The 10,110-nt window shown below is 48.9% G+C and overlaps 1 long non-coding RNA gene across 4 annotated transcripts in view; it reads right to left on the minus strand.

Annotated features, from left to right (window-relative positions):
* LOC132006953 (uncharacterized) overlaps nt 1-9,566 on the minus strand; it is a 31,557-nt gene extending 21,991 nt beyond the window's left edge. For 2 of the 4 annotated variants that reach the window (XR_009401274.1, XR_009401276.1), the window contains exons 1-3: nt 9,357-9,566; nt 6,486-6,640; nt 5,654-5,774 (exon numbers count right to left, since the gene is read on the minus strand). This is a non-coding gene — a long non-coding RNA (uncharacterized LOC132006953). Of the gene's footprint in view, nt 1-5,653; nt 5,775-6,485; nt 6,641-6,948; nt 7,094-9,356 lie in introns of all 4 variants that reach the window. The other 2 variants (XR_009401275.1, XR_009401277.1) reach the window with 2 other exon arrangements.
* Between the last annotated feature and the right edge of the window lie 544 nt (nt 9,567-10,110).

Here is a 10,110-nt window from a genome sequence, read left to right on the forward strand (position 1 = left end):
TTGATAAAAACCCTCAACAAAATAGGTTTAGAGGGAACATACCTCAACATCATAAAGGCCATATATGAAAGACCCACAGCTAATATCATCCTCAATGGAAAAAACAGAGAGATATTCCTCTACAGTCAGGAACAAGAAAGTAATGTCCACTCTCACTGGTGTTATTTAACATAGAACTGGAAGTCCTAGCCTCAGCAATCAGATAACAAAAAGAAATAAATAGCATCCAAATCAGCAAGGAAGAAGTCAAACTTTCACAAGATCTTGGGACATGTGAAAATGTTGTGAAATTCAAATTTTAGTGCCTGTAACCAAAGTTTGAGTATGACACAGCCATCCCTGTTTGTTTTCAAATTGTCCAAAACTGCTTTGTCATTACCATGGTAGAGCTGAGTAGTTATGACAGACACCACACACAGCCCAGAAAACCTAAAGTAGTTACTACCTAGCCCTTCATAGAAAAAGTTTGCCGACTCCTACGGTAGAGGACATGAAACGTCGTTCCTTCAGATCAGTGGTTCTCGGCTGGAGTCAGTTTTGTCCTCCAGGAGCCATCTGGCAATCCCTAAAGACTTTTTTCCATTGTCACAACTGGAAGGGATGCTACTTCATCCACTGAGAGGCCAGAGATGCCGGCAAACATCCTTCGATGCACAGGTCATCCCCCACAAGAAAGAATGATCTAGACCCAAATGTTAGTACTACTAAGGTTGAAGACCCTGGTTCAGAGAACAGAGACGATGACATGTTTAAGACTGGATACCACACCTCACCCTGAATAAACTAAGTACTTTATGCCTACCCTTGACTCCACCTCTATGTCCAGCCTCTCCATCCCTACACTACACATCACTACAGCCTGACTCCCTCCAAGGTATGTTCCCAGCAGGCCCTGCACACGGCCCTCACAATTCCTCGTCAGCCTCATTAACCTTCCATCCTTGCTGCCATGCTTTGCTGTTCTCTGGGATCTCATCTAATTTCACACAGCATCACCCTTCCAGTCTCAATTGGTCAGGCTATGTCAGTTCGGGCCCACCCACCCCTTCCCTGCCTACCTACCCAGCTGGTTCTCCTGCTTCTCCATCATTCCCCAGGCCCAGGCTGGGAAGGTCTCAGTGGCTAGCCCATTTCCAGGGCTGGCAGGGGCAGAAACTGCACCTCACACCATCTTGATGGACCCACTCCCAATTTTTGCCCTGGGGAATGTTGCTTGGGGCAGAGCAGAGTCAGGGCTAAGTATTCAGGGATCTGTCCTCTTCCATTATCACCCTCCACCCCAAAACACTGGTGCCGAAAGTGCAGTGGGGGATTGTGTCATTGAGAGAGCAAGCATGCTGCATAGTGGCCTAGCTATTAGGTCCAGCTTTAGGGCTCCAGTCACCCACGGGAATCTCTGAATCCTACCTCAGATGCTTGTGACAGGGGAACACCTGAACACCTTATTCCTAGGCCTTTTTGAGACTCCATTTTCTAATTTTTGAGTAGGCAAGGGTGATCACACACACATGATGTGGGATGGCTGTGAGGATTATAAATACCAAGCATTATCAGGGCACTGATAGTATCACTGGGGTGCCAATATTAGTCAGTTGAACGTCTGACTCTCGATCTCAGCTCAGGTCTTGATGTTGTGCCCGTGAGTTCAAGCCCCACAGGGGGCTCCATGCTTTACTTAAAATTAAATAAATACAGGGATTATGATTATTATTGGAATATGGTAGTAAGCAGAGCATTCAGAACAAGGCTGTAAGCATCCCGAGGAGCCTATGGGGGTTTCCAGGGCGAGAATGGGGCATTCTGATTGGGGGGGGATAGGGCTAGGCATGTGGTAATAGAAATAATAATACTAATAATAGCCAAGGCCCACATAGCCTCTACTATGTTTCATGATGCCCTGTGCTAGGGGCTTTCTACCAAGAAGTTTGTTGAATCCTCCCCAAAGCCCTGTGAGGTAAATATCCCTACTTCAAGTGTCAAATGTTTTAGTCACCGGAGCCATCTCCCAGCTCGCAGAAACCAAGAAGTAAAAGCTCTGAATGGAAAACACCAACCTGCACTACCCAGGTGCACAGGGAAGCCAGCCTCACCCATGGACACCAGCACAGGGCTCCTGAGAAACAGCAAGGTTCCTCCAGCCGGAGGGACAGCCACATCCTCAGAGGGCACAGTTTATAACCACACATTCCTGTCCACTCTGGTGATCAACACTGGGCAGTGTGGAAAACACAGATGGGGATTTCTCATTGCTTTCCTAGACACACTGCTCTGGGGTTGGGGTATGGGGGAGTTAGGTAGGGTTCCTACCCTAGAACAAGTCTGTGTTACACCTTGGGGAGAAACAGAAATCAAGAGAGGAAACGATGCCTCTAGATAGGAGGCCTGGAGAAGGACAGGGCCTCACTTCTGTGACATTCCTACCAAAGGTACAGAATCTGAAACCAATCAGGAGAAAACACCACACAGATCCAAACAGAGGGCTGTTCTAAAAGTGGGTACAACCTTCAAGAGGGTTGAGGTCACGCAAATCAGGGATATTGCTTTGCTTGGGACACAATAATGAGGTACCACAGGCTGAGTGGCTCCAGCAGAGATTGATTTCCTCACAGTTCTGGAGGCCAAGAAGACCAAGAGGTCTGGTTTCATTCTGAGGCCTTACTCCTTGGCTTGTAGATGGCTGCCATCTCCCAGTGTCTTCCCATGGTCTTCCCTCTGTGTACATCTGTGTCCTAATTTCCTCTCTAAACTCTCAAATGGTTTGAAAAAAATACGTACAAAACATATATGAACATGTATAGAGAAGGAAGGAGAGAGGGAAGAATCTTAAAGCAAATGTATCAAAACACTAACAACCATGGAGCATAAAGGGGTTCTCTGTATTGTTTATGGAAATCATCTCAAAGTTTGAAATTACTTGTAAATAAAAGGAAAATTAACTGGTTAGTTCCTTTGGGGGTATGGGATCATTAGGAATTAGAGCTGTATTTTCGAGCAATATTTATGGCATCTTTCCAATTCGGCTAGGTTCTCTTTATTGAAGATGATCCCCTTACTTGCCCATGATCTCGGTACCTTGTTCCTACACTTTTAGTGACCCTATCTTACTTCACACTCTCTGCAGTTCTGTATCTATAAGATAAGCAGCTTAGCACCATTCTAAAGACAAAGCTGTTGCAGCTGAGTGGGTCACCCAGGTCATCTTCATAAACCCCAGCCTGCTAGGACGGCTACTGCCCTGAAATTCACCCAGGGCACTACAAAGCATTTCCCTGTTCCCTGCAGGCATTTCGAGACATCTGTGTGTGTGAGACAGTGCACGGGTCCCTGACTATGCCCGTCTAGAATATGACAAGGACTCAGGACACTTCCTCTTACCACCTCCCCTCTCCATCTCACCCAAACCAAAAGGCCATCACCTTGACCCTAGAACCCAGTGATGCCATTTTGTGTCTCCTGTCCACAGGAAGGCAGAGCCCAAAGTCTTCCACACCCTGGCCTTGGCCAGGAAGATGGGACATGCTCAGAACCCTTCTGGAAGAACCCAGCTAGCTTCCGCCTGGCCTCCAGGTCATGGTCAAGGCTCTCTCTGCTACTGAGGGTGGAGGAGCACCCTTGTCAGCTCCCTTCACCCAGAGGGCCTCTTGGGGCCCATTCCCTAAGGGTCATCCAGCCCTGCCCTCCCCCTAAATCTGGGAAACCTCTGCCCACACCCTCTTGGAAGAGTGACCCCTCAGTCCTTCCTGTGTGCAGTGTCTGTCTGTCTGCAACCGTTGCTACAACTACTCTGCCCAGCACAGAAAAGACTTAAATTGAGGGGGGAGGCTCTTCTGGGCCCCCCTGACCTCCGGCTGGGTGATCCCCTTCAGTCCCCCACTCTCTGCATAGAGAATAGCCATCTCTTTCCAAGGAAAGCTTCAGAGACTTTGACTTGGTGTAAGCCTCAGGCAGAAATTTCCATTTACCAGCTGAGAAGCAGATGGGCCTAGGTGAGGAAGAGCAGAATGGAGCAGGAAATGCTGTCACTCTGGCCTGGCCTGCGTCAAGATGCCCGGGGCGGTTGAGGGAGAGGAGGTGATGAAAGACCCGGACCCAGTGCAAGGGAATGCAGAGCTCACTGTTCAGGACGTGGGTCTATACTTAGCACGAGGCAAAACAGGTGCTGAACAGATGAAAGGCTTCTACTGGTGTACTTTGAACAGTTCTGATGTGTAGTTAATAAAAAAAAATCTTGCTCTTGGGGCACCTGCATGGCTCAGTCGCTTAAGTGTCTGCCTTAAGCTCAGATAGTGTCCTGGGATGGAGTCCTGCGCTGGGCTCCTTGCTCAGCAGGGAATCTGCTTCTCTCTTTTTCTCTCCCTCTGCCACTCCCCCCAACTCATTCTCTCTCTCTTTCTCGCTCACTCGCTTGCTCGCTCTCTCAAATAAATAAATAAAACCTTTTAAAAAAATCTGCCTCTTTTTCTTCTTGCTTTTTTTTGTATGAGTGGGATAGACATTGTTGGGGTCCTTTAGGGGTTCTGACACTGTCCCCTCCAGCCTAATGTTGGCTGCAGAGGGTATATCTGGTACTGATGGCATACCCTTGGTTTCTGTCTCTGTCAAGCCTGTATTACACAAGAAGCATCTTCTGGGGGTATAGACATTTTAAATAAAATAACTTCTCCATACAGTCCACCCAAGTAACCGTTGCCCTCTAGAACAAACAGAGTAAAATTTGAGCTATCCATTTGTAAAGAGCAGTTGGTTTCTTTTGTGCAGGCCCTCTGTGACGGGATTTGTGTCCTCACACCCTAGGACCTTCAGGGTTTCACTTTGGAAGAAGTCCTTGGTGCGGAGGAGCAGATGAACCCGGGGTCCTGACTCTCCTGAACTGTACCTTCCCGCACTGGGGTTTTCCCACTTTGATAATCTCTGGCTTAACCAATGGGGATGAATGAGGGCAGAAGAATCCAGTTAACTTTGAACCTGACCCCATTTCCATACCACCAAATGGACTGGAGATCAGTAGGTCTCACAGGTATGCATAGCTCACAAGCAAACAGAACTCAGTGTGACCACCCCCATGCCTGATACCAAAAGACCAGACAACAAAAGCAAAACCAAACAAGTGGGACATCACACTAAAATGCTTCCGCACAGCAAAGGAAACCATCAACAAAATGAAAAGGCAACCTACTGAATGGGAGAAAATATTTGCAAAGCATGGGTTCATTAAGGGGCTCATATCCGAAAAACATCAGGAATTCATATTTGAAAGTTGCCAGAAGAGTAGATCTGGAAAGTTTTCATCACAAGAACTTTTTGCAACTATGGATGGAAACAGATGGTAACTAGACTTACTGTGATCATTTCGCAATGTAGGCCTGAGTCAAATCATTACGCTGTACACCTGAGACTGACATAATGTGATGTCAATTACACCTCAAGTAAGAGAAAAGGTCAATCCGCAGCAGAATGGATGAGGTCATGTGGTACGTCTATAGAATGGTATACTTGAAAGTAATGGATATAAACTACAGGCAGATGCAACAATGTGGGTGAATCTTATAAAGATAATGCTGGCTGGAAGGCTGAGGGCAAAGAGAATATACCACATGATACCATTACACAGACACAACTAAACTAACCTAAGAGAACTCAGGGTAATGGTTACCTTTGGGGGGGTGCGGTTACTGGTGGTAGACAGGAGGGAAATTCTGGGATGCTGGTGAGAACAGGGCAGCCCCTGAGGCCAGGAAGCTGGCTGGACACAGCTGGGCCTTGGTGTTCACCTGCTGAACCAGAACAATTTTGCAGACAGACCAAGTCCTTCTAGGACTGTGACGGATCAAGACAAAATCTCTCATCACGGCTGACAACAAAGACCTGAATCTTGCCCAAACCCCCAAAATGATCACCCCCCCCACCTTTGTTACTTCATATGAGTGACTCATGCTTCTCTACCAATTAGTTGCAGTTTCTCTTCATTCCCTCCACCATATAGGTTTCCGATAGCCCTGCTTCCTGACAGCACCCAATCTAGATCTACATCTGGCTTCTCCAATCCTCCCCCCAAATCACCCCTCAGAGATTTCCCTTCCTGGAGGGGTTTATAGCCATAGAGTAAGGGAGAGGTGAGGCTAGGTAGGGAGAGACAGGGAGTGGCTCACAGAAATCCCAGATGTGGAGAAATGTTACAGACAAGATATTAACCAGAGAGGAAGGAGCATAACAAATCCACCTGGTTTATCTTAAATGTTATAGACAATGTATGTTACCAAGTTCCCTGGTCAGTTTTCTATAAACTACCCTCCACAAAAGCCCTCAGTAGCAACCCATTCTGGACCCCTCTCACTCTAAAGAGATTTTTTTTCTTTCCTTCCTGTTCTCACCTTCACTTAATAAGCTTTCACTTCACTTTACCCTTTTGTCTGCAAGATTCATTCTTGGACTCCATGAGACAAGCACCCTTCAGCCTTGCAATACCAGGAAACCTCGACACTTACATGCTGTGCAGCCATGGTAAAGTGGTTTTGAAAGGTACATCGTGTCCCCCAGGCTGCTTGGAAAAAGGCATTTCCAGGTGGTCACATCAGGAGGGACAGGGTACAGATGCTGGATGAATGTGGTAGGTAACTGCAAACACCTGGGAATGAAGAATCTGGAACAGAGGGTATAAGATAATAGGTGTTTAGTTTTCTGTCTCAAAACCAAAACACCACAAAAAGGAAAAAAGAGTCTACAGATGCCTCAAATTAGATTAAAATAAAATTAAGATGAAAACAAACAGAAGCAGGAACAAGAACAGAAACATAATTAAGATACCTAGAGACTTCTAAAGTGTGAGAACACGATATGACTTTTCCAATTAAATATGGCGGACTGACCACAAGCATTTAAATCCGTTTTTTCCGAAGACACAAAAATAATAACTGTAAATGAATGCTCTTTTTAATGTATTAAACTCACCATATGGGCAAAAGGGATAGAAGTCTTCAAAGCACAACAGATTTCTGGAAAGCAGCAGGGTGGGAACAGACCCATTGAGGAGAAAATCTAGCCCAGATGGCTAGCGGAATCCAGGAGGGGCACAAGACATGGCAGACACCAGGTCCTAGGAAGGCAAGAGTAGGGGGTAGCTGGCAGCAGGGAACTGACTTTGTTTTGTAGAGGGGAATTGACTTGACTGGACCCCAGATCCCACCCCAAGTTTGGACTTTGGGCAAGTCCAAAATCAAGTAAAACAAAGTTGGTGAAAAAATTGATTCAGGGGCGCCTGGGTGGCTCAGTGGGTTAGGCCGCTGCCTTCGGCTCGGGTCATGATCTCAGGGTCCTGGGATCGAGCCCCACATCGGGCTCTCTGCTCAGCAGGGAGCCTGCTTCCCTCTCTCTCTCTCTCTCTGTCTGCCTCTCCATCTACTTGTGATTTCTCTCTGTCAAATAAATAAATAAAATCTTTAAAAAAATTGATTCGGTTTTAGGGGGAGTGCTCAGTGGATCCAGTTTCTGTATCCAGGACAGGTCAGAAAAATGAAATAACATGGGTAAATGTTTGATGTCCACAGCGCACTGTGGTGCTGTATGGTGTGTGGTGGGTGTGAGTTGGGTCTGGGAGGGGCCGATGTATTGTGACCTTACTGTATCATGGGAGTACCACCAGGTCTGGTTGACCTTGTAATTCAGGTGGGTCTTGTTCTTGTGCGGTCCCCACATCCGGCCACTGCCTTCACAGCTGTAGGAACCACCATAGTGTCAAGGCAAGTCCATCCCTTGGGAGAGCATTCCGCCATCCCAAGTGTGCCGGGAGAGCAGAGGATTCACAAGCAAGAGGATGTCACATAGAAGGTTAAGAGCTCAGCAGAGAGGCCCAGCACCTGGAAGAATGTGTCATGCACTGTCCTCCTTGGACTGATAAAATGCGGATGGATAATGATAGTACTCGGTACCTTCCTAGAAGATTAAAAAAAGCTGAAGAAAGTAAAGCACTTGGCACAGTGCTAGCACCTACGGGCTGAATGTTAACCGTATATATTATTTCTGTTAGCACGTGAATATATCCCCCTAATCAGGATGCCCCTTTCTTGCTCTAGAAAACCATCACAGCCTAGGCTGGAATGCTCTGCACCAGTCAGGAGGTAGCTTCAGCTACCATCTTCATTTTAATGTCGTAATTGAAGAAACTGAGGCACGGATAGGAAAAGAAAACAAAGTGGCCAAGTTTACGCAAACCATGAACTTCAGAGATTCAGTGTGTCCGCAGTTCAAGCTCAAAGGCTAGGTAAGGCCGCAGCCACCCCACAAGTGGGCGCAGCTCTAGTCCCGAAAGAGACGCTCACAAGGGCGCCCAAGATCATGCCTTGCTCTGGAAGGCTCCCTCACCCGTCTGGTGGGTTGTGAGAAACCGTAGTGGTAGGGGCATGTGGGGTGCCTCTGAAGGCCCCACCCCCATTAGAATGCCCCTGGACTCCCCGCCCCTTACGTAGGACTCTGAACCAACCTCCTTCCAAATACACCTCCCCTAAATGCCCGCCCTCCATGTAAACGCCAGCTCCTCACGTCCCGCTCTCCAAGAAGTGTGCCCATGCCTCGCCTACCACATTGGACCGCCCCACTCATCCCGCCCTCACGTAGAACGCCCCACACTCCATCCTCAACGTAGAACGCACAGGCCCTGCCCACCACGTAGAGCGTGCCACTCGTCCCGCCCACACGTACAATGCCTTCACATGCCCTGCCCACTACGTTAGACCGCCCCATGCGCCCCGCCTTCCAGGAAAAAAAATGCCCCTCTCGCCCCGCCCCCCATGTAAGTCCCGCCCCTCTTCCCGCCCTCCACTTAGAACCACCCACATGCCCCGCCCACCACGTTAGACAGGGGCTCTCGCCCCGCCCCACACGTAGAACGTCCCTCCGGCCCTGCCCCCGCGTAGAACGCCCCGCTGGCTCCGCCCACACGCAGAGCATTTCCCCCCCTCACCCCGCCCCTACGTAGAACCACCCACATGTCCCGCGCACCACGTTGGGCGCGCCACTCGCCCCGCCCACACGTAGAATGACCTCTGCAGCCCCACCCACTACGTTAGGCCGCCCCCACGCCCCCTCCCTGCACATAGACCGCCACGCTCGCTCCGCCCACACGTAGAACGCCCCCCACACCCCGCCCTCTACGTAGAACAGCCCACGTGTCCCTCCCAGCACGTAGAACGTTCCACCTGCCCCGCCCACACGTGGAACGCCTTCACACGTCCCTCCCACCACGTAGAACGTCATGTTCGCTCAGCCCCCAACGCGGACCACCTCACACACCCCGCCTCTCACGTAACACGCCCCGCTGACCCCGCCCCTCCCCTGTAGACTGTCCCACGGGTTTCGCCCACCTTATAGATCGCTTGGAATGCCTCGCTCTGCACGTAGAAAGATCGCCCAAGTTGTAACCTTCCTAGTCCCGAGAATAGACTCATACCTGAGACTCCCGCTGCTCCAGTACCCCGGAGCACTGCCTTTACCACCCCTCCGTGAATGGGGCGAACCTGAGTGGAACCAAACTGGCCAATGAGAAGAGAAGGGCCGTGCTCTATAGAATTGGATGGATGGTGGAGGATTCTAGATTGGTGTTCAAGTGAGGATAGGACCAATGGGGACTGTGAGAGCTGCGTCTGGGTCCTATGGGGAGCGTGCATAGCAGCGGGGCGGGATTTAGTGGATTTCAAACGACGGTGGAGAGGCGGGACGCACAGGTGGATTCAAGGCAGGAGTGAAGCTGGAGTATGTGAAGGATGGGGACATGGGTGCACCCCTATGTATGTAATAGCAGGGGCATCTTAGCAGTTGGAAGTAATAGATGAATTAGATGTAACAGATGAAAATAGTAATAGATGTAAATGGTAAAGTGGGTCTAGGGTCATTGGCAAGAAAGCAGTAGTAACGAGAAGATGGTCTCTTTTTGGTATTTTACAGCTGCTGTATGACTTTGGGAGAAACAGTATTTCCTGTTAATTTCACGTTTGTTTTTATCTGTGCCCGTCACCTCAGCCCAATTAATAGCAAAGCTGCTTTTTTCTTTCTCACTCTGAGCTGATTTTCACTCGTTTACTCTTCTTTCTAGCTGAGGGCAGGTGAGGTCAACCATAG

This window comes from Mustela nigripes, chromosome X, assembly GCF_022355385.1.
Source record: "Mustela nigripes isolate SB6536 chromosome X, MUSNIG.SB6536, whole genome shotgun sequence".
Lineage (NCBI taxonomy): Eukaryota > Metazoa > Chordata > Mammalia > Carnivora > Mustelidae > Mustela > Mustela nigripes.